Source organism: Malurus melanocephalus, unplaced genomic scaffold, assembly GCF_030028575.1.
Source record: "Malurus melanocephalus ecotype Western Australia unplaced genomic scaffold, MMel_1.1 scaffold_47, whole genome shotgun sequence".
NCBI lineage: Eukaryota > Metazoa > Chordata > Aves > Passeriformes > Maluridae > Malurus > Malurus melanocephalus.
Genome location: NW_026623279.1, coordinates 2,594,850 through 2,615,664, shown reverse-complemented (window position 1 = coordinate 2,615,664; position 20,815 = coordinate 2,594,850).

Genomic DNA, 20,815 nt, shown 5'->3' with positions numbered 1-20,815 from the left:
ATTATCTCCCAAGAACTTACTTTTAGGTTCTAACTGTAGCCTACATTTATTAATGAATTAGTAATGCAGGTGAGATGCATTCAGATAGTTTTTTCCYTGAAATGTAAATCTTCAGGCTGACAGCCATGAAGGAGTAAATCTTTTCAGAGCCATTCCTAAAGTATCCCTGGCATGTGCAAAGTTAAGGATACACACAGAAATAATATGAGASCCATCTTTTAAAATTAATTGCTAAAATCAAAATATCAAAATACACAGAATAAAATTACAGTAAGTACCATGAATACTATAGTAAGAAAAGTGTATCAATTTAGTGATATTTCCTCTAGGACAAACTTTTTTTCATTTTGTTTGCATAGGATTCATAGCTGAGGTTGGTGAAGTTGATGGAACAACAAGTGAAAATCAGTTAATCGATACTGTACAAGGCTCTCAGCAAATTCTAAATTTGTTTCCAATAATATTTCTGAAGGTGAAGGGTTCAGAAGCTTGGCCTGTACTTCCAGTAAGAGAAAACCTGTGGGAGTGTTACCTTTGGAAAAAGGTAGAAACCAGTGACAATTGGTGTTCYTTAGAGGTCACTATTGGGACTGGTGCTGTGTAACACCTTTGTGGTGACATGGCCAGTGGGACTGAGTGCACCCTCAGCCATTTGCCAACAACACCAAGCTTTGTGGCACAGTTAACACACACAAGGGAAGGGAACTCTCCATCCAGAGGGACTTGGACAGCCTGAGGTGGGCCTGTGCAAACTTCTCCTGAAGTTCAGTAAGGCCAAATGCAAGGTCCTGCACCTGGGCTGGGAAAGCTCCCGGTATCAAATCAGGCAGGGGGATGAATGGATTGAGAGCAGCCCTGCCSAGAAGGACTGAGAGGAGTTGGTGGATGAGCAGCTCAACCACCTCAATATTGACCCCTCGATGTGCACTTCAGCCCAGAAAGCCAACAGCATCCCAGGCCATCAAAAGCAGCGTGGCCAGCAGGTCGAGGGAATGGACTCTGCCCCTCTCCTCCACTCTTGTGAGACCCCACCTGCAGTTTATAACCTAAAAACAAGTCCACATMTCCGTCCATTTAAGTCCAAGAAAAATTAGCTTGAACTGTGTCAGAAGAGGTGAAAARAAGAGGACTTCATTTTTCTTTGAAATCCTGTTCTTTTCCATGAAGACCCAGACATTGCAGACTTCCCTTTTGTGAGAGGTCAGGAAAGTTTGGCTTGCTTGTCACAGCAGAATGATGGGTAAAGATAAGAACTCTGGCAATAGTGGAATGAAGATGATAAAAACAGGGGAGAGAGATAAACTATTTAAACTGAAGGAAGAACCAGTGATTAAACTGCCAGTGAATAAGTTTAGTCAGGAAATAAGAAAGTTTTAGAGATGCTGAACACTCAGACATATTACTTTTCTTTTTTTTTTTTCTTCCTTTTTTTCTCCTTCAGTAGATTTGAGGTTAAACTGCAGTCTTTCTTGCAAGCTTTCTACCTTTGATAGTTATTAAATTAGGTTTTACCTCTTTGGTTCTGTCCAGATTAAATACATTTAAAGCAGAGCACAGCCCAATGAGACAAATGAATCAATTCTTTTGTCTGTTTTTGTCTTCTACATAATTATCCATCATTTAAGTATTGAAAAAAAACCCCAAAACCTAGATTTCTGGACAGAAACCACTTGTTCACACACACAATTAAACAAAAAAGAGATATAAAAGGTCTGAAAATATGACAGTACATAAACATRCTACTTTACAGTAGTATAAAGCCAATTAAATAAATGGAAAAAACTAGCTTTTCTCAGTTAGTGGAAGAATGAGTATATTTACAGAAATGGTTGTCTGAGGTGATGACAGAAAACATTTGAAAAGTAAAACAGCCTCATTCCTTCCATTGTTCTGCTGGAATCTTCCCTCTTGTGAAGAGATCCAAAGCCTCAYTTTGAATAAGCTTTTTTTAGTGTGATTTGTAGCACTGATGGCAGACTTTGTGGGCCTTCTCTACTGAAACATATACACACACAAAAACTTTAAATGCCATTTAAAATGTTTCCCTGATAACTGTTTTGTGTACATTTTTAGATCCAGGTTTGYTTGCATGGCAGTGCTTTTCCAGATCTAGGTCTTGCTGTTATTTAAGTTTTTGACATAGACATCAAGCGAACATTTCTCTCTCACAATRAAGCTGTCCTAATTTTAGGTATGTGCTGCAAGTCAAAATGCTTTTATTTTCAATACTGAAGACATAGTTTACTTGTGATAAAAATCACAGGGCAAGCCAAATCTTGATAAGGGAGTATGTCACGAGTTGTTCTTGACTGTGTCACAAATATATCTCTACTCTGTAATTTTTAAGTTTATTATTTTCCCACTAGCTTCACTGGCTTTTGTAGTTACTGCTTCTTACAACTAAGGCAGTTGAATAGCTGGGAGCCCACAGGGGCGAGCATTAAATCACAGCAGGTGTTCAAGCAAATTGGAAACATGGGTGTTTCRCTGAAAGTGGTAATCATCTTTATAAAAGATAGGTGTGATGTGCATTATTTGGAGAAGTATCATAATAATGTGTGATTCCTACCTTAGTGAGCATAGGGGATGAGTTAATCAGAGTAAAAATGAGCCTTTCATATTTATCTGGGAGCTTGGGCAGTCTTCCTCCTGCCAGCTGAAATCACAGGGTGTGTGCTAAGGCCATCCACCCAGCAATTTCACTCAAAAGAAAAGATAAACATTTAACCTTGTCCTGCACAGGGTTCTGTCACTGAACTTGGTGCCAGGGTCCCCCACTGCTGTTAGCTCCAGGTACTCACAGGTGTGCAAAGTGGCCCAGACACCAACCTCTCCTCAGTTATAGYGAGGTTACAGCTCAATTTTTTTAATGGTTGAAACCCTTTGGTAATGGTCTGGGAGTCTGCACSTCCTGCAGGAGCTTTTAACCCTTTCTGTTATGTCCCAGCACTGAATGCAACCCTGATGCTACAGAAGCAGGAGCGAGGAACGGAGGTYTAGCTCCTTGAATTTGAAAGAAACMTTTCCCACCTGCTAGATGTATACATATTTTAAGATCCCTTCAGCACTGAGCACAGACCTTCAGTTGTGACCAGCAGCATTCATTACAAATGGCATTTGGTACAAAAAGCCAAAATAAAGACTCCCTGTCTCTTTTTTTAAAGCTACTTTTAAGCTCACAATCTGACTTCTAACAGAAAGAAATTAGACCTGTATTATACCACTTCTGTTATTTTAACTCCTACATTAAATGATTCCTGTATTATTGCCTTGAATGGAAATATTTCTGATAGCTCAAATGCAGAAGGAAAATCCACATACAAATATGCTAGATTTTCAGGTGATCTAAATAAAGAGTCCAGTAGGTTGTCTGTTTTAAACAAAATTCAACTTCCCCTTCAATATTCTCACTCAAAGTTTAGAGCTCAATTTTCTTCCTATTTTTCTTCAGGCATATTTAGGCAGGTATGTAAATCAATATACTAACACTGAAACAATTTCAGAGTATCAAAAGCTGCTAATTGATAGTTAAATATGAGCATATTTTTCATGTGAAGGCTCTGCATTGTATTCATTGTTGAAATAATGGTAATCATTTTCTTTGTGAAATTCTCTTGAGGAATTTTAAACAAAGCCTTCAGTAATTGCTTAGTTATTTCAGACCTGCCTAGTAATTTTCCACTGTATTAAAAAGCATTTGTTATTGAGAGTGATGGAAAAAATGTACATGTCTGCTGGATGGAGCTTTTACTTATTTTCAGTCAACATAATTACCTTTTATTAATACATGTGGTATCTGAACAAAAGCTTACTTTTTATTTAAGTGACGAATAGTTTCCTAGGTTCATATCTGTAGAATATCCATTCCCTTCAAATTATAATGAACAAACAAGATTGACTATGTGGGCAATACAATATTTTTAGTGTTTTTGAAAAAAAMCAAAACCCTATTCACAGTAAAACAATGCCACTTTTTTTTTTAGGAAAACCTAATCCAACAAACTGAATTTTGAAGCAACATTTAGAAGAAAAATAAACAGTATTAGTACTAGAAAAACAATTTTTGTAGCACATATATTATATCCTGGAAACTTTGTGAGGTAAGCAATATTATAAATTGTATTTATTATTCAGATATTGGAATATTAAATGACAGAGATTATCTGCCTAAAAGTCAGCTATAGCAGTAGCTATTATGTGATTGTCATGGTTTAACCCCAGCCAGCCACTGAGCCTCACAGAGCCATTTGCTCACTGACCCCATCAGCGGGATCAGGGAGAGAACTGGAAGTGTAAGAGTGAAAAAACTCATGGGTGGAGACAGAGATAGTGAAACAGGTAAAGCAAAATCCATGCATGCAAGCAAGTAAAACAAGGAAATAATTCAGCATTCTGCATGGCAAGGCTGGTGTTCAGCCATCTGCAGGAAAGGAGGGCTCCATCACACCTAAGAGTGTTTTGGGAAGACAAACCCCTTTGCTCGGAACATCTCCCTTTTACTCCTTCTCCCTGCTGTATGTGCTAAGCATGGCACCCTAAGGCATGGGATGTCACTAGGGCTGGTCAGCAGGGGTCAGCTGGCCTGGCTGTGTCACCTCACAACTCCTTGTGCACCCTCAGATTGCTCATGGGTGGAGTRTTGGGATGAGCAGAAAAAGCCTTGGCTTTGTGTCAGCGCTGCTCAGCAACACCTAAAACATCCCCGTGTTACCTACACTGTTCTCAGCATAAATCCAAAACACAGCCCCAAACCAGCTACTACAAAGACAATTAACTCCGCCCCAGCCAAAACCAGCAGTTATTTCACTGATTCAATTTATCAAACTCATTTCCCAGCAGTGCAATGAAAGCTAATACCCTTTCAACAMTTTTGGTAACCTGCACCCCACGTAGGATGGGAGCAAGATCAGATGGGAGACCCCAGAGCAGCAGCTGTGGCCTGGGACCACCCCAGTGTGAGCCCCAGCAAACCTAAACTGGGTCCTTGTACCTTCAGCCAACCATGGATTCATTAACTCTATGAAATAAGTCCTRTGATGTGTTCTGAGGCTTCCCAATAACAGAGGGTTTGTACACATTGCTATTTGTGACCARCTCACAAGAGCTGCTGCCATTTCACACGGATTGAACACGTCCTGATCACCACATCCTCCTCCTTTCTGCCTCTAACAGGAGACCCAGGACAACACTTACAAGAACACCCTGCAGTGGTTTCTGCTTAACACCCGCAGTGGTTTCTGCTCTTCTCACTGCTTCTCATCTGCTTTTGTGCAATGGCATATGCTTTGTTTACAAAGGACTTGGGGTCTCTGGTAAGGCACTGATTCCAAAGTCCCCCGAAGCGGGAGGAGTGAGAAAAGCGGCCAGACTGCTGGTAGGCACGCAGGGCAGGCAGAGGAGCTGTAAACATCTCCTTCAACAAGTTTATAGGGAGCACAATTCTCACACAGGTTTAGGTAAGAGCACAGACTGCAGCTCTGGCAGCCTCACTCCAGCTGTTTCAACCTTACCACTACGTCTGCATGCTACTTCAGAATCCTGGCCCAAAGAAACAACTTTATCTGGAGCCATGCAGGGAGAAGAATGCCTTTTAATTACATTTATTGAATGCTCAAACACTGTTCCCTTGACATATTACKTACTTAGGAATATTACAGCACATTTTAAAATTATTTATTTAGGAATGCTACAGCACAATTTCAAATTAGTACCACAGGAGTAACATTWAAAAATTGATTCAAATTCATGTCAGAAAATTCCTCCTTAGTAATTTAGCTTAAAAAAATACAATCATTTCATTCCTGAATTTGAGTGCAACTTATATAGGCTCATTTATCATTTTCCTCTAAACTTTGGAGCTATAGATAACTTTGCTTTTTGACATTATTCTAAACCAAAAAAAAACAAGTAAAAAACACCGTAAATGAACAATGAACAATTTACAGTATATGCATTTTATGAGGACAGGMAAAACATATCCAGAAAAGGTAATTCCTTACTTCTCAACATCAAATATCTTTTCCCCCTCTGAGTTCAAATTTTAGAATTACCATACTCTTTTACTGTGTAGGAAAAAAAAAATCTGARTTCTAGTCTATTGTATTCTAACTACTTTTGAGTCAGTTTCTCTTTYTCTAGAATAACTTTCTTCTTTTCCTGATTACTGTTTTTTAGCATGAACACAAGTTCCAGAAGCTGCAGTAAAAAGCAAGGCCCATTTTACTGCACAGCTGTTTAAAGATACAGCATCAGACAAGTCATGATASATGMATGGCATTAGAAKGAAAGMAGAAATGAATCGTGTCCAAASATTAGTRTCAACTAAAGTTWCAAAGAGTTTWAMAAWTTTTAAAATAGTTTTAAAAGGTTAAAATAAAATATTTTACATGTTAATTTATGATAGCTGTCTCTCAGTCTAATCAGTGATGGTAAATTGAAACTAGTGGGTGAGTTTATACAGTCAATGGTTTAAGAAAGATACAGCCATAGATGTTGAGCTACTCCAATAAGATGCTGAAACAAGGGTGTCTTTCTGATGTCGGCACAGAAGGAAATCAGAAGCAGAGGGAGCATTTCATTGAGCCAGATCAAGTCAGATAGGTTGCTTTCCTATGGTGCACAATTTTATAGGGTTAAAGTCACTAAAGGCTYTTCCCTAGTAGTAAAATAACACCTTAGAACACCTTATCTGTTTTAAAATATACTAATCTCTCAGCCTTGGCAACCATAAAGTTCCCTTCTTTTATATTCTGGGCATGGCACAGAAATTGGACAAAGAAGACATTACGTAATTTTCACAGAGAAAAACCTGGCCTAATGATTTAAGCATTGTCTCTCTCCAGGGGCAGATTTGTGTTTAAATCCTGATCAACCACAAATACTCTCACTCACAGGGCACATTGTAACTCAATGTATGAAACTGAACTCAAAGTATGAAACTCACATTTAGATAGGAGATGCTYATGTTTTCAGAAAGCAATTTGACTGCCCAAGCCAGGAGGCATTTTAAACCTGTCAGATTCCCCCTGTGGGAGTGCAGGGAACCCAGCAAGCTCTGCTGTGCTTTGGAGGGGGTGCAGGAAAAGCCTCGTTCCCTCACAGCTGGGGACAGAACCCAGTACAGCACTCCACTTTCACTTGACTTTCCAAACACAGGATGGAGGCAGAAGAAAAGGAGCAAGTTTGTTTTGCACAGTAACTGTGTAGATTAAGCAGCAATCCAGGAAAAGATGGTACTGAAAATCATTTTCGTCTGGTAGTTTGTAGCTCCTCTATGATGGAACCTTAATTGCCAGGCTAAGAATGGGACTCTGGCAGAGCATTCCTCACCTGCCTGTTGAATCAGAGCCCAGTTTGGGACAGCAGGAGGCAYCCTGTTAAAGAGCAGAGAGCATGGTGCCCAAAAGAATCTTTCTGTGACAGAGAACCTGGGGGCCAGATCTCTCTTCACARTATTACTTACACAGTTCATTCAACAAATCTTCAGTGATGCTATAAGTCTTATTATTTTTCATTCTGCATAAGGCAAACTGTATTATTTGTCTGTATTCCAGTAATCCTATTATTGATAATAGGCAGCAGGAAGATGACTCTGACAGTAGAAAAACACATTTTCAGGAATGTTCTACMAATTAGCTTTGCAATCATTATTTCTCAGTCACTTTATAATATCAATCGTTCCACTGAAAGTGGTTATTATTTCGTATTTCTTTCCTAATAAAAGTATTTTTACTTCTATGAGCTTCTCTGCTGCCCTCTTAAGCCTATTGCTAGAACAGCAGAGCTGAATGAGGAAATGTTCAGCAAGATGCTTTAAATAGTTTCTGCTTCGTACTGCAAAGAACTTAAAAAATTTTCTGATTATGTAAAAAAAATAGAAGTTACTTAGGTTTTCAAGTTATATTGTAAAGCARTATATCAGTATTAAGACATTTTGCATTATATTATTGTATACTGGTATTCCAATCTTTCTAATATTAAGTGTTACAAAGTACAATAGCACTAGAAAATAATATGGACAAAAAAAGAAATTTTATGGGCCTATTTTAAATTTTTTTTAACATACTCTTTATATACATACCAAGATTGTCTGTCAATTTTTATTTTTGGTCTCTTTTTAATTTCTCCCATGTATTCCTTTCTTAATATGCCTTCCTAGAGTAAACTAGATTTAAATAACTTTTTAAACGTTTCTCAGGAAAGACAGAAATTATGGATACACTTATTTGCCCGTTTTAATGCATTTTTTTGTATCTGCTAATAGCACAGAGGAAAAGAACATTGTAAATACTGGGGGGAAAAAAAAGTGTAAAAGCTGAGTTTATCCTAAAACAAATTTTACTTGATTCACATCTATTGATCTATTGTTTTCTCTATTAACAAGTTGATATAATGAATTTGCTGTAAGTGGAAGCCTCAAGCTAACTTTCTTATAGAACAAAAACTAAACCCATTTATTTTAACATGCAAATTTTCCTGCTTGCTTTCAAATATTCACTATGGATGCCAATCCAAAGATCAATGGGAGAGGGAACAGGAAGAAAAATCCCAACTTTCTTTTTTCTCATACCTCTTCCAGTTGCATATCTGGTCTTATGATTATACTCTGTCAAAATAATTTATAAGTTGAAGCTCTTCTAAAAGCAGCCWATATATTTACAGTTAAATTTGTTACTGCTGAGCATGTAGGCAGTGTGAGATTCCAAAACAGATTTGCATAAATTCAGATATCACCTTGAAAATGGACAGCAAGTAGATCATTGCAGTCCAACTGTSCAAAGGCCTTATCTCTGGCACCCTGAATGCTGAGGAGAAACCACTTGAGAAACAGAAAGCTGGCACGAAATACCAGAGTAACATAAGACCATAGAGCAACCCAGGCTTCCAACAGCTCCTCTTGAGGTTGAAACTGAGAAAGAAGCAGTTGATGCAGCAGCATGAAACCCACAACTTCTTGAACTGCTCCAGGCTAACTCGTGGGACATGTAAGACAATGGCAGGTCTGATCCATGCTTCCCTCAAAACATGAAACAACTGTATTGCAGCAAAAGCTAATTTGGTTATCTCATCCCCATTTTCACCAATATCATGTAAAGATTTAAGGAACTCTAAACACACACAAAAGAACTACTGTCACTTACAAGCATATTTTTGTACCTGAAATCAGTTTTTATTTAGAACATAAATGTTACTCAGTTGAAAAGCTAAGACATCAAAAGTAAGACTCCATACTTAATGAAGCTCTGTAAGACAACTAAGAACAAATATCTCCCAAATCACCACACCTGTAAGAATATTAGATATTTCTGAAGAAAGTATTTTATGCAGCTCATAATTGTGTCTGCAAAAAGCTGATACAATGTGATCACACCAGTCTGAGAAGATTACAAAATTCAATCAGAAATCTGTAAATTAAGTTCGAAAACCTAAAGACTTCTTGTTAGCAGTGCAGTTTTATTGATGCCAACTTTCAGTTTGGTGGCACAAGATRCTTGGTAAGCACGCTATAAGCCTGTAGGATAATTCTGAATCTCACTTCTGTGCTTTGCTTGAATGACTTCGAATCAAGTTAACATCATACCCACGTTGCATGATAAAATATGTCTTTTGAAAAATTAAGCASCAACACACTGGAAGGCTAGAGAAACAAAGGGAAGAACTGTGTTTATGCAGTCAAAGCAATGGGAAAAGATGGGTTTTACTGACATTGTCAGCAAGTCTGTCTTCAGCAAGTCTGTCTTCAAGGGCTAAAGAGACTTCAGCTAGGATCAGGAAACACAAATGATCTGCTCTGGGGACATTCACTAAGGCACAGAGGAGCATTAGCCATGGAGGGAATCTTATTTCCTAGTGGGAACACAGAGTAAGAACTTCACACAAGTGAGTTGCCTTAAATKCTACTGTTTCCCTTCTTTATTTCAATGATTAATAAGAGAATAATTTTTATCTCTTATCTTTCTTGGCAGAACTGTTCACTGGAACAAGAGTGATTTCTGACACGCTAATTGGAAATGAAAAAGAAACGTACTTCAAGGACAATTTGTGTGGAATTAAAGTTTTTTAAAATGAAAACCGCAAGAGTAGGCATGATGTGGTCATCTTGCTGGATSTCTAGAAAAATTTGTGGAGAACCTAGAGTTTTTGTGAAAAGAAATTAAAGAGGCAGTCTTTAGAGAATTCCTTTAGAACCAGAAAACCAGAAAATGTATAGTAATTATGTATTTAACTCTAAATGGAATTTGTCAGTCTTCCTCTGCTGTTCTACTATCTAATCAATGTCTATTTATGGCTTTGATCCACTTAGAGTGGATCACTAAGAAAGAGGTGGAATAAAACCTCTTGAAGTGATAGAATTCATGTATTTATCACTTACTAATTTTTATGAAATGGTGTAATTCATGAGGCTTATAATTARAGCTTTAGATTTTTGTGACACTGTAAGAAAAAAATTGTAAAGATTCAGGAAGTCTTGTGTTTCACGGACTATAGTAGCTATGTTATAACAATGTAGTTTATATTAATTTAAATTAAAAACATTAAATTTACAGTTCTTAATTAAAATAGAGCAACTATTAAATAAACTGGAAAATAATAAACATAAATTGATAATAACTTTAATGTCATACAATGGATTAAATCCAATGTTTTAAAATCACATTASAGAGGATGTGAAAATTATATTCCCTTTTCCAGGCTTTAATATCACTCATTTAAACACTTTAATTAAAATGCAAATCCATCTGCAGAACAGATGTAAAGAGAAAAGCTTTGGTGAATATGGAATATCTGAGAAATCATTAACCAACATCACAGAACATCATAGAACATTAGATGCCTGCTACTGAATTGGAAATATGTTCACCGTGATGAAAAGATTATAAATTAAATCAGACGGCTGTACCACCTAGTGTTTTAATTTCCGGAAACCTCATTCTGAAACACTTTCCTACTCTGAATAATAACTTCCATCATCGTCAAAGGSCTATTAAACCCTTAGCTTTTCACCAAAGTAGTTTTTCTTATGTCGTGTTCTGTCACTTGGCAAGCAGAGTAATGCAGTGCTGTTGACATGTCATGTAAACACTTACATAAATAAATTCATGTCAGAAAAGTAAAACACTRCCTCATGGAAATGAAGGGGACAAARTGATGRAGTCAGGGATGTACTGACTTTCAACAGATTTAATTAACTAAATAGTTTGCARCCCTGACTTACAGGTTTACAAGCCAAACACCAACTTCTGAAGAGATATGCAGCCAGATCAGCACCCAYTGCTGCCCCAGCTGTGCTCACCCAGCTGACAAGTGCTGAGTCCTTGCAGTGCTGGTACTCTGCCACTTTGCTTTGCCTTGTTCTCTAAACAAGCACCTTACATGTTAAATAGTTAAATATGAATGTTCCTGTGCTTTTATCTACATTATKGAAGACAACACAACTAGGTGACATGGCTGTGCTTCCACAGGTGATGCCTAAACAACAGCTCCCACCTCTCGCCCACCCACCTGTGCCCAATTCTACATCTCTCTCTTGTGTGTGAGCACAACTGCTCTTGACTTGCAGTCAAACAAACTGGGAACTGATCTGGTTTACAGAATAAACTGCTGTTCTGGGGAAGGGGAAGGGGCAGCCCAGGCTGCAAGGCAAGGTGTGTYTCCCAAGGCCCCTGAGCCTGTTCATAGCCCTCTGCATGGCGGGGCACACAGCCTGCTCCCCCACCAGGCTGTGAAACATCCCCTGTGCTCACTCCAAAGTTCCCTACAATAACAAGTGTAGCCAGACTTTCCAGGTTATCTTCAAAGCATAGGCACTTTCCTTTGGAAGTTTACATCAATGCAATATCAAAGCCTGTAATAACACTGCTATACATGTAGCCAAGGGCAAAGGCATGAATTTTTAGTGTTTGGATCATGCTGAGTGTAGAGCACATTAAGTTTCTACTATCAGACTCCTTGTGACACCATCTGAAGCTTAAAAGCACCACACAACACATGGTCTGGTGTAGGGAAACACCAACTGGTGTTACATCCCACGTATGAGAAGCGCAATTTAAGTGCAAATGCCAAGATTCCCTGGGGTTTATTTTGGTTTTTTTTCCTCATGAATGAGCATGCCAATCTCAATTACAACACAAGTTTTATTTAGAAAGTTAAGATCAGCACAAGATGTGAGCCACTTTCTTCAAATATAGAAAACTGTAGTACTTTTGCAGACATAAAAGTAGCAGATGAAAATACATCTCAGTAGAGTGAYTCTAGTTTTCATGGCCCACTCTGTCTTTGCTGACAAGGGGAGACTTTGTGACAATAAACWACAGCATCATTTGTGACAATGTTAGCTGTATACTGCAGTAAGATTTCAAAGGGCTCTCTTTAGYCATATTTTATACAGCTATTGCCTAATAAAATATTTGATACACTACTGACATCAGCTGGATGTAAGAAGACTTTGCACTTACAATCTATCGTAAAGTAAAAGTCAATTTATCAGCCTAGGATGCTGTGCCCACCATAACCCAATACAGCTGTCACCCACAGACAAATCTGGCTTATCATAAAGCAACCAATCACAGCCTCCTTACTCCTAAAGCAGTTCTGGTGTTAGCACTTTTTTTATTCCCTACTTTCCTGTCCTGGGTCTCTTCTCAGCTTTTCCACCTCCCTGTCCACTCTCCTGGCATAACAGTTCATGCAGCTGGATGGCTCAGGGATGGTCCAGCTGGAAAACAATTTTTCCCCCTTCTTATTTTCCAGAAGCAGTGGTTGCCTGACCCAGACCACCGTGTGGGCTGCACGGCTGTCACTTTGTGTGTGGCAGCACAACTGAGCAGGAGTGCAGAACAGCTGGGGCAGGGCTTGATATGTGCTAGAAATTGAAAAGCCCAATGTGAACTTCCCGTAATTCTCTGAATTTCCCTCCTTCAGGCCTACAGCAGCCAGGGCTGCTGGGTACATATCCCATCCCATTTGCTGTACAGCAACACCAATTGCCATGGCTGCCTCAGGATGTGCAACAGAGGATGGCTTCAGCTGAAAAAAATAATGGCTGTGAAAAAGAGCTATAAGAAACTTTGGCATCTTTCATGAACACAATAAAATTAGCCACAACTGGATAAAACAAAGACTCAAAAAAAAAAAAAATTGTAGGAAAGATTTTTCTCTGCCGTAGACATGGTCAACAAGGCTACTACTTCTAAGCCTATAATTTTTTAAGGGACACTCTATGAAAAAACATATATGAAATGTTAAATATATAAAAGGAAAATAAACACATACAATTATTAATTAAAAATAGACATTTACTTTATTTTTCCTGAAATTAACCCCTATTTGTACAGAAAAGATTTTGTTTATTATTATTATTACTGTTATTATCTTACAAAGAGAAGAGGTGTTGAAAACCATGATCTTGCTATTTTGTACCAACCACACTGAATGAACAAGTGAAAAGGAAAGAAAATATGAGAAGTCTTAATTAATCTGAAACATTTAGTGAAATACTTAGAATTTTCCATCAGAGACTGAGCACTGGCAATTATTCTGCTGACTGCTTGGGTGATTTATACATTGTTAAGTCTGCACATTTGTTTTAAAACAATTGTATGTGCAAATAGAATCAAATACTAAATACCAGCAATCGACGTAGATATTCTCAGTTAAAGGTGCTCAAGTATGTTCATTTGGAATATACATAAATGTGTACTAATCAAAACAAATACAGCTCTAGATAGTCAGCAAAATGTCGACAAAAATGAGACTTTTGCTCGAGTTGCAATTTGCAGGTATTTGGGCAATCTTAGGTGATATTTTATTGATCCTCTTTCTTGTTGCTTTTCCCTCTGTACAGCATTCTTCCCACTACCAATCCATAATTTCCCTTAAGCAGGTGGAAATTCCTTTGAGGAATTCAAACTCCACCAAATGCGAATGAGATTTTTTTAGACGCTTTCAAGTCAAAGTTATGCCCCACACAATGCACTTATGTATCCAGTTAGAGATGTGCAGTGTAAAACTAGACACTTAACTTCTACAGGAAACAAAGTTAACAAGATTTCACTTAAAAGGGTGAAATCCAGTTAACTTGGATTAAAAGCTGGTGAGCATCATCAGACAAGGTGTGATTGGAACGTGACAACCGAAAATCTAAAAATCATCTACCTCTCTTTTATTTTTTTTCAATTTTAAAAATGAATCCTTTTCAAAATTCTCTTTGTGGGTGTTCTAAGGGTTCCAGAATATCTCTCTTYCCATTTGCACACAGTCCCTGCAAACTTTGCTAAATTATTTTGCCTTACAAGTTTACAATTTCTCTTTAAACTGACAAGCAGATGTTATAAAACATATGATGCTCCATATGGCTGGAAAGTTTGTAAAAAATCTTGTTTCTAAAATTACCATATTTCAATGTCTTTAGAGCCACGAGAGGCTTTTCTGTCTGCCTGTTTTCTATACCATTACTGCAATCCTKAAGCAGTGTTTATCACTGGAGGATACCACCTGCTTCTCAGAGCTGTATGCTTTTCTCCCACGTTTCCCTCCATGGATCACCTGCCAATGAATCACCAAGGAAACTCATTACCAAAGCACAAACTCCATGAGCRGTGCAGATGACTGCCAGCAGATAGTGTTATTTGCTGGATCACTCAAGCGTGTTATTTCTTCAAATGCAGCACTTCTGTCATGTTGAAGGGCTCTGCTACGCTGCTTCTCATTCTCATTCGTTATTTAATTTTAATCTCATCTGACTTACTGGTGTCAGTACAAYGTCTGAGCTGCTATCAGAAAGTCTGGGTGAGGCTATTTTAACTGCCATGAAAAGGGAAAACGCGGTTCTCATTCTTTTCATTTGTCTTTTATGCTGAGGCATTTGCTATTTCATTAGCTCAGCTTAGGCATATCATGTTCTGGATGAATAAAGAAGGAAGTGAACCCTTCTTTCACACAGTTCAGTGCTTACCTGCAGCTCATGTCAGGCTGTGATTTTCCTATTTTCACACTGTCAGTCTTCGTGAAGGTTCACGGTCTACTTCACATAAAATACAAAGATCATKACTCATCCAGATCTCAGCCTAAGGTTTAATCTGTGACCTGAATGTCTGCAAGTATCAAGTAAATATTTTCAGTGATAGCTTGAAGACTTCCAGAATACAATCTTTTAATGCTTAGGTCAACTTTTGCATTTCCTTCTGGAGTGATTTCAGCTGGGATAATGCTTATTCTCTTTTATCTGGTGCTGGGCTGTGTTTTGGAATAATGCCAATAACATACTGATATTTTAGTTATTGCTAAATTGAGCTTATTCTAAATCACARACTTTTCAGACTTGTCTCCTGCTCTGCCAGCAAGCACATGCACAAGAAGCCATGAGGGACCATGGGAGAGCTGACCCAAACTGGTCAGAGAGACATTCAGTTCCATGGAACACCATGCTCAGCRWATAAACTGGGGGGTTGGCTGAAGGGGGCCTGATTACTGCTGAGGGATGGGCTGGGCATCAGTCAGKGAGTYGTGAGCAATAGYATTGTGYATCACTTCTCTCAGGTTYTACTCCTCTCTGTCTGTCATATTTTTACAATTATAATCGTTGTTGTTATTATCTTAATTATTAATATTTTATTTTGTTTCTATTATTCAACTGTTCCCCACTCGACCCACAAGTTTTATTTTTCTCCCTGGTTTTCTTCACAGAGGGGAAGGCTGAGGGAGGRAGTGAGCAGCTGTGTGGYACTTGGTTGCCAGCTGGGGTTAAACCCTGACATTCACCTACTCCCTACACATCCCAGCTCTCAGTCCTTGTGTTTTGGACACCCATTTGTGTGGATTTTCCCAGGACTCTACTGSTTAGGTGTCCTGGCCAGCTATCTGCACTGTCCTACTGTGGCTTCTTTTTATCAAACCTGAGGAATGAGGAACACCTCATTYACCCACAGATTTAAGGCAGAGGCTTCTTCTCATTACAAGCACCGTACCCATTAGCCAGTGTTCCTTTACTCACCAGAGCTCACAGTTCATCAGATCAAAGCTGATCCAACCAGATATTTTAAATCACTGAACATCACTGCTCCATAACTTTACTGTGCACAGAGTCTTCCACAGTCAGCCTGGTGACCTTTCATTCTGSTGAAGCTCTGAATGGCTCTGTGAACTTTTTTCCTTTTAAATGAATCGATCATATTCGTGCAATAATTTATACTGGTTACAGTCCCAAGATTCCAAAATATAAATTAAAGAGATTTTCTTTTTTTATTATAGCTTCTTTTCTATTAGTCCAAAACCAACCACTACTTCTTATTTGAAAAACATTGACTTAGATATTAATGGTACTTTTCATTTTTCAGGTTATGCCTTTCTCCATTTCTACACTTATGTAGGGCAATTTACATCTTTGCTTCGTGACGCCAACTTTATCTTTTTTTTTGCAGTGCAGTTGTGGACACTGATGGAAACCATTTAAATGAGGATAAAATTGGAGTAAAAAAATGAAAGCTYAAATGGCTCAGTTATATTTTAACTCCAAAATATTCAGTGACCTGGAAAGCATGGCAATGTTGCAGAGATAAAAATCTTTTTACTCTATTGATAGATGAAAAACATGGATAATAATTATCATTGAATCAAGTACCAGAGGTTTTTAATACTTTTGAAGAACTGAARGGTGGATTTAGATCATGATAACATTAGGAATAACAGTATTCCTATTTGAAGAGTGCATTGTATGCTGACCAATATCTGACAAGATACAGAGATTCTGATGGAAGTCATGTCAGCATCTTATCATTTCAAAATACCATTGCTTTTATTCAGACAGCTCTTGGTGAATACTTATGTTTGGGACAAAATTAGGCAACGGTTTGTTATTTTTCCTATCAGCCCTAAAATAAAAGTTAGTCGAAAAGCATATTTAAACTTATGGACAATCAGTCATCCCCATATCAATGTGAAGGGCTTAAGTTGTTTATCAGTACAAGATATGATGGTAAATTTATTGCTTCCAGTTAAAAAAATCCATGAAAAAATTCCAAGTAGGCCAAAAGTTTTGGCCATGTTTTACTGATTTGAGGCAGAAAAAAAAAAAAAAAAAAAAAAAAGGGATTTTTTTTCTCTCTTTGGCCAGACACTGAGTTTAAGAGGTTGAAAACAATGATTCCTAGCATTAAGATCTTAAGGATTGCTTAGGACAATCTGGTTGATAAATGTATATAGTTGGCATATAAAAATATGCTATAATAGAGCCTCATTAGAGCAAATGCCAAAACTTCTACTGGTTTCTCTGTAGCCACAGAGCTCATAAAGTATTGCCTTCCCACAGATTTAGCCCTTTCATTTCTGTAGGTCTGTTAGGTATATACTTTTTGACTCATCTGTCTGGCTAACAAAAATATAATAAAGACAAATGAGCAGCGTGGCAGTGTCGCTACTGAAGGCCAGATCTGCTGCACTACTTTTGAGAGGAGCATCCTCCAAGGATTGCAAGTTTTAAATGTGAGAGGAATAAGAATTGGCACAAATTCAAGAAATAGACTGAAGACCTGGCACAAAGGGCTTGTTTGGAACAACAAGAAAGCTTTGATTCTGAGGCTGCAAAATATTGTATGAGAGCTTTTAAGTTAGAGGAGTTGGGGAAAAAATTTTGAATAGTTTTGAAGTATTAGTCACTTCAAAGACTATGGGTGCTGAGCTAAAGGAACATTATACTTTAATCTTGGCAATCTTTTTTTTTTTCCCCTAGTGAAAAAAGGATCCTTATATTTATCTCTTTSCTCAGTATTCTACTTTTATCCTCATACTTGTTTCAATGGGTTTTCATTAACTTGAGTAATAATAYATTTTAAGACAATTTCACTGATGTAAAAGATGGCAAAATGTTGAGAATCTCTTGACATTTGTTAAGACTGTCTTTTTTTGTTAATACATTTATTGAAAATAAATAAAAAATCTGCCAATTGAATTGACACTTTCATCTATAAGGTTAGATCATATGCYCCCATCACTCTTGGGTTTCATCACAACAGATTTTGTTTGTCCTCCCAGGTGGCATAAGAGCTGACTAAGAAAACACAGCARTCTGAATCCAGATTGTCTGGCTAAACTGACATATTATGATCATGAACCAAAGTCTGATCAAGGTCAATCTGGTACTGCTGATTAGTGTAGGGGGGCTGATATTGATTGTGAAACCATGCCTGACAGCAGCAGAGCTCAGCTGCCATCAAAGACTTTGATGTACAACATCCAAAATTCTTTAGAAGTTATGTTTACTGATGTAGTTACATGCAACATTTGATTTTTTTCTACAAAGTTTKTATTGTTACATATTATAAAGCAGAGAAATGCTCCTTTTTCAGACTTGCTCTCCATCCTTTTGCATTCAGCCATGAATTTACAAGATGTGGTATTTACAGAGAACTGAATGTCAGCTATTTTAGGATTCAATCCATCAGTGCCCCTACCCCTTTAATAGACATGTTTTCTTTTACTTCAATTATTCAAATCACAGTTTCTTGTATTAATTTATTATTGAGAAACCTCACTGAGATTCCTATTCCTTTTGAGTTAATTTATGTCACGGTCTCAGTTTTCTGCTAAGACATTTCTGAAACACCAAGTTCTAAAAGGCAGCAATGTTGCTTAAACAGGAAAATAGAACATTCTGATGATTTGTCTTTCATTTAATCTAAATTTTACAGAAGTGYATGATACTGAAATCTGCTTTAGCATAGCACAGCCTTTTCCTCTCTTAAGAAATTCCCCAAATACTTTAGTATTTTGATCCACTTAGCTGCACAGTAGCAAAGATTTTAAATGTAAAATCAACTGCTAGGCAAAGATTTTACATGTAAAAACCCAACCCAGGCTAAAACTACTTAAAAGGTCAGAAATCATTAAAAACTTTATATTTCAGGAAAACTCCCTAAGAGCAGGGGAAGACAATACCTGCTCTCAGATATCAGTAGAAGCCACTAGAGGTACCTGAGAACCCTCCTGAACAGAGAGAGAACACTGTTGAATGTGACCTTAATGCAGCTGCATTTGCACATCTGCTGAAAACTCCAAGTTTCATAGATTATTTACTCTCTAAAACATGTGTCTGGGAAGGCTGTGTCCTTGGGAGGTAAAGTCCTAATATACAACAGGATCTTTCCTGTTCCATGCAGTAATTATTTTCTCATTCTGTGATWGCTGCTGACCTTCTATAAATCACAAGAAATAACAAATGTCCTACATACTCTCCTCACTTGAGTTCTTCTTCCTGAATCATCCCCTCTCTGGCTGCACACATACATGCACAAGTACATAAATTTTAGCACATATATTGATGAGACACACATTCAGTATCAGACCAGGAAAACACTCCCTAGAATAACTTCATTTTAAATTTTCCCTTTTTCTTTGCTTTACCTTGTGCTTTTTTAATTAAAGTTTTGCCATCTTTGTGGTATAACAAGAGTATTTACTGCTGCAGGCATGATGAATAGTCCAACCCAAACTGCTGGTCATGAAGAACAGAGTGTGACAAGGACATCTGATTGCCTGGAACCAGAACCCTGGTCGCCGTGACTGCATCTGTAATTCCCTGCCAGAGYGTCCTTGCTGAAGTCAGTTTTGCTGCTATTTCCTATTATTTATGACTTTATAAATGGCAAAGTCAAAACTGAGGAAATCTCCTTGCTCAATGAGAAAACTTAAACCCATCATCATAGCTTCCTAAAACTACAACCAAAATCTAAGCAGCATCATGGAGTCAACTTTCCCTATGCTGGACCTTGACACAAGAGGATGTTACTGTGAATAATTTACTTAATACACTGAAGTATTTTGCTCTCAAGTGTAAGTAGTTGTCATTTCAATATCCTCTGCAGAAATCTGTTTTTCGTGCTTATCCTCAAAATATCTTACAAGAAAACCAAAGCAACAATTTCATTAAAAATAATCCTTAATCACATGTCACAAAGAATTTTGAAGTCTAACTTGATACAGACATCACATATGTATGCATACRTATATATAAATTAAAATAATCTCCAAACTTGCAGACAATGCTTATATGCCGCCATTCATGAAATGGAAACAGGTTGATATCTCCATTGCATCTCCCCTATTTAATAAACCAGAAAAGCCCTAATTCTAACATTTGTCTTCACTTGCTGTCCCACAACTCTGTTTCTTGATATTCATTTGCTGCATTAGGGCTYATCTATCACAGTGTAGAGAAAATGAGATGGGATTATGAAAACAAAACCAAAGAAGGTAACACTTGTTGCCACCTGCTTTCTATGAGCATACATCCATCTCTTTACAATATAAGTATCAGCATGCTGGGCTCTTCATATTTTCTAACCTGATATCCATGGTCAGAAATATGAGACATGTTCTAGTGGGAGAACTTGAATATGAACCAACAAAACACCCTCAGCATTTGAATTAATTGCTTAATGCACAATTACCTGCACATTTCTTCAAATATGAGCTCAAGTATTCTGAAAATGTGAATAGAAAAAGCTGTTTATATCGTAGTAGCATGAAAAAAGKGTAGCATATGCTAAAATTAAGTAAAGGGGAGAAAATCATGATGTAGCATGGGATAGAAAAATGTAGAATCCATTACTTTCTGCTGAAAATTAGTGGGAGAAAATAAAGGTTTAAAAAAAATATTTTCAAAACTTTTCTTTTTTTCTGGATTTCATATGGGTTCAGAAAACTGAAATTTACTGATACTCAAATCTTTGTCCTTTGATGCTTCTTAAAAGGAAAATCAACCAATTATCAAATTCCTTTCCCCATAATTTCTGTGGAGCTGAGAGTTCATAACTCCCAGGAA